The following is a 5270-nucleotide window of genomic DNA, read 5'->3' as shown; positions in this document are numbered from 1 at the left end:
TTTCATGTAGAATCACGAGCGTTCACAATAACGATACTGCGCGGAAACAATGAAAATTAGAATTGAGCTTTGACATATTGTCCATAAACACTCCTCCCCCACACCCCCTCGTCGCTTTATTATATATTCCTCTCATATAGCCGGTTATGCACTGTACATGTACTGCGTATCGAAATAAGTCGTTTGTGGCTAAAATTACAACCCGCGATGTAATTTTTAAGCAATCTTAAGGCGATTCTCCATTACCGTACGCTTTACTCGCGCGGGCGAAGCGTCTTTTGAAAATCGGCCCATGGGACCATGACGGATCTGAAAAACAAAGCGCGCTTCGCCCGCGCGGGCGGAGCGGACGTAATGGAGAATCGCCTTTAGTCGGTAGAACAGCATTCGGAATATATAAAAACAGTTTGATAACGCGGACTAAAATCGTACGACAAAAATCGCGTCGTGTGCGTAACTGCGGTGGCAATCGCAGCTTAGTGCTGGGGTGTAGAAGTTTTAACAATACGCTATTTTAATAATTCGACATTTTTATACAAACATGTTCTTGTATTAATAAAAAATCACGGAGTTTGTCAAGTGTGAATTATCTATGCATGTCCATGCTTGTACAAAATGTGAAAGCTGTTATCTTTCGTGAATAAGGCTTTATGTTTTAAAAACATGCACGTATAACAAAGGCGAACCTCTGCAAACGAGCATTAACGATTCTTTCGTCGCGTTAAACTCGGGATGTTGTAAAACACTGACTGGACTGGACTGGACTGGACTAGACTCGAAAACACTGACCGAGTCAGTGTTTTACAAATCACAGAAAGATCTTCGAAAATAATTCCGTAAAGTACAAATTAGTACTGATAAATTACCAAATAATTACAATTAGCCTGTTGCCGTATCAATAATCATTATTTATTTTTCATTTAAGAAGCTGATTGCCATACAAGATGTATTTAGCCAATCTCGGCAAACTCGGTCCAATATGTAAAAGTCAAGCTTTCGTCACTTATTAAGCCTAACCTCTATATGCACGATTTACGTCATGTTGCTTTTTCTTATATCTGTAAATTTCAATGCAACTGTGATTTTAAATTAGTATTTACTGCGCTACGATCACTGATCTGGCAAGGATTAATTCCCGCCAGAAACGAGAAACCTCTGAGCTATATAATAATTCCTGGTAGGAATTATAATATAGTCCATGTTTTACAAATCACTGACCGAGTCAGTGTTTTAAAAATCACCGAGTCAGTGTTTTACAAATTACTAACCGAGTAAGTGTTTTTCGAGTGCACACGTCCATATTTTACAACATGCCGTTAAACTCGGTGTTAATGATACTAATGAAGCTTTCGTTCGTTCTTGTTCTACGATGAAAGTTATATTTTAAAACTATTTCTCTGCGGGTGTGCATTAACAATGACCGATTTTATTCAGACTACATTACATTCGGGCCATCAGCCGTATACTCATACCAATAGAAAAAATGGAAGTTCACGCGAGAAGCGGTAGCGTAGCCAGCCTGACGATTACTCCACTATGCCTTTATTGTCCATTGACTGTGAAAACTATGAATTTCTTAGAACTGAATGAGTAATTATAAAAATTAACAAACAACTAAATTGTCAGGCTGGCTACCGGCTGTTATTGACAAGGCAGAAGTAAGTAAAATCAAACCTTTTGAATTGTTGTTCGTCTTCCCCAGGAAACTTGGTTTCACTAAAACTCGCTGTTCAACACGTTGAAGCGATTGTCGGCTGGTGTGAACCTTTCGATGTATATAACAAAAAGCGAGACAATATAGAGCGCCTGAATGCGAAATACTAATCTCTATCAACACATAGGTTTGATAGAATTTTCCGCGAACGTATGTCTCCGGATTATATTACATAAATTTATTATATTCAAGATATGCAAACATTCGGTATTTGTTTCCAATTGGCAAAAGCACGTTTAACACCAAAAAGATTTTCTTACCTACGTTTATTAATACATTCTAAAATGATTGCGTTTGATTAGGATAAATGGATTAGATTATTGACTGAAAATTAAAGAACTTATAATACATTGTAAATTGATCATAATACTGAATAGTGTCTCTTAACGGCGGAAACCAACATACGACTACGGATAACGCAAAGAAATTCACTTCGCCCTGTCCTAATATTGAAACAAGTTGAACTAAGTATATAAAATGAAGCTAAATTATGATCAGATGTAACTGAAACAAATACACGGGCTTTGTGCCCTAAATGACGTCAACTGAATAAGTTTTTTACTCATTTACTTAATTAGTTTTAAATTAGCGTTAGAACATATGGTTAGAATTCTGGGGCCGGTTGTTCGAAAGATGGATAACTTATCCAACGGATAAGTCCTATCCAACGGATAAATCTGCTATCCAGTGGATAGTTATCCATTGGATAAAAATGCGTTGCACGAAGCGTGGATAGTGAAGTGGATAGCTATCCAATAGATAAGGTAAAATTTACCGGAAGAAAACAGGATTATCCTGAAATTTCGTACCACAACGTCAGCTGTTGCTAAGCATTTACAACATTGAACTCATAATCATTACGAATTTTCGAGTATAGTTACTGAATGGAAAAGACTTGAACAAGTGATTTGCTCGAACTTTGCACTTCACATCATAGTGATTTTATTAATCAAACACATTGCAATTTTATTCCTTGACCTTGCAACGCTTTGCCTTTCGGTTCCATAGCAAATTTAGGAACACTATTTTAATGTTCGTGAATGAAATTACTTAGATATTAGCAAGTTTCCTTGGAATAGGTTGAATCTTTCTTTGCATATTCGCGTTTATAAACTGATTAGAAGCGTATAGTAAATTTACCGCCTGTTATAAATGCGAGGATCTCCAAAAAATCGCCGCTCGGAACGGCATGTGTAGGCAACGTGAAACGCTGCTGCGACAAATTGCACTTCGAAAACATTTTTAATAGTGAATACAATCATGATGTGTATTAGTTTGTTGAAACACAGTAACAGGAATATGGCATTTTTTTCTTATTTTATATAAATGTTTTGAATTTATCCACTGGATAGTGGATTTAAACCACCTCCGGACCTTGGATAAATTTATCCGGTAGATAGCGATTTTTATCCGCTGGATAAAGTTATCCAAGCTTCGTGCAACGCAAATCACACGCTGGATAAAACTTATTCATTGGATAGCGACTTATCCGTTGGATAGCGACTTATCCACCTTTCGAACAACCGGCCCCTGGTGTTTATGAAATCCTATAACTCATCACTGGTTCACACTTGTGCATTTCTGTTTTGCTCTGCTCAGTGAAGCTACAGAATAAGTTAAAACGAGTTCAAATATCCTTCTTAATACGCACTCTACACAGCCTCGTACTCAGGCGCTTTAATAGTAAAATATATAACGTTGCATTCAGGTCTTATATAGAGGTCAGCAGAAAATAGCAAGCGCGCAGGGGTGCTTTTTTTGCGAGGAAGCGTCTGGAAGAAAATGATCGATTTCTGGCAAATCGTGACCGATTTCTGGAAAACGCTTGTATTTTGCAGTTTATATTTTCATTATATATATTTTTTACTGGATCGACTGCCGATGCGCTAGCCAAGTATTATAAACGTTTCCTTTGGCGAAGAATCATCTGAAGGTACTTTTATTTAAATATTTTCCGTCGGAGTGACTATATTCGTAGAGTACTCGAATAATCGCCTGCCGTATTTACATATTCACTATTGGGAAATGCGAGCGCATTTACAACATATTAAGAGGTTTCTGTTCATGACATAAACTGAGATAAACTCATATTCCTTTGTTTACAGGTTTAATAATCCGATGACGAATTCAACGCGATATGAATTCAAAAGTAAATAGATTCCATACGTGATACTTATCGAATATAATTTGTAACATGAAATGTTCAATATTAATCAACCTATAACATTTTTAAAAACCGGTGTATCTGTAAAAACCTGAATCTAATTCAAGTAATTATAGTATATAATTATGTTGTATTGTATTATATTGTATAATTCATTTGATTGTTTACATGTTGAAATCATTTTCTGCCAGGCGCTAAATTTAGCAAAACCACTCCAAGCGCCCTCGTGTTTTTTAGCTGACCTCTATACAATAACTGAATGCAACATTATTTTTTTACTATTAAAGCGCCTGGGTACAAGGCTGTACTCTACAATCTTCATAATAACAGCTGGCTGCTGTGCAATTGCCATTTTGAGACTACACACCAGGGTCCGGTTGTACGAAAGGTGGATAAGTCGCTATCCAACGGATAACTTTTATCCAGCGTGAAATTTGCGTTGCACGAAGCTTGGATAAATTTATCCAACGGATAAAAACCCCTATCCGTTGGATAAAGTTATCCAAGGTCCGGAGGTAGTTTAAATCCACTATCCAGTGGATAAACTCGAGATACAAGATAAAACTGTAAACATTTACGATGAAAAGGACAAAAAAGCAAGTTTCCTATTACTGTGTTTCAACAAACTAATGTACATGATTGTACTCACTATTAAAACTGTTTTCGAAGTGAAATCCAGCCATTGTTATATTTGTCGCAGCAGCATTTCATTTCGTTTACACATTCCGTTCCGAGCGGCGTTTTTCTGGACATCCTCACAATGATAACAGGCGGTAAATTTATTATATACTTCTAACCAGTTTATAAAAGCGAATATGCAAAGAAAATTAAACCTATTCCATGGAAACTTGCTAATATCTAAGCAATTTCAATCACGTAATAGACAAGTAAAGACAACAAGGCTACGAATTTTGTTCTTCGCTATGATTAGCCAATCAAAACTTTAAAATAGTGTTCCTAAATTTATTATGGAACCGAAGGGCAAAGCCTCGCAAGGTCAAGGAATAAAATTGCAATGTGTTGAATAAAATCGCTAGTATGTGAAGTGCAAATCACTTAATCAGTAACTAATCGACAATTCAGAATGATTCAATGTTATAAATGCTTAGCAACAGCTGACGTTGTGGTACGAAATTTCAGGATAATCCTGTTTTCTCCGGGTAATTTTTAACTTATCCATTGGATAGCTATCCACTCCACTATCCACGCTTCGTGCAACACGATTTTATCCAATGGATAACTATCCACTGGATAGCATATTTATCCGTTGGATAGGACTTATCCGTTGGATAAGTTATCCACCTTTCGTACAACCGGCCCCAGGTTATTACAAATTTTTAGTGAGAGACGTATTTTGTTGCATCTAAAGCCATCTATAAATCTTTTTTGCCA

Source organism: Dendronephthya gigantea, unplaced genomic scaffold, assembly GCF_004324835.1.
Source record: "Dendronephthya gigantea isolate DGI-Jeju-01 unplaced genomic scaffold, DenGig_1.0 000014F, whole genome shotgun sequence".
Lineage (NCBI taxonomy): Eukaryota > Metazoa > Cnidaria > Anthozoa > Malacalcyonacea > Nephtheidae > Dendronephthya > Dendronephthya gigantea.
The sequence above is the reverse complement of the archived record's forward strand: the minus strand, read 5'-3'. Positions refer to the sequence as shown.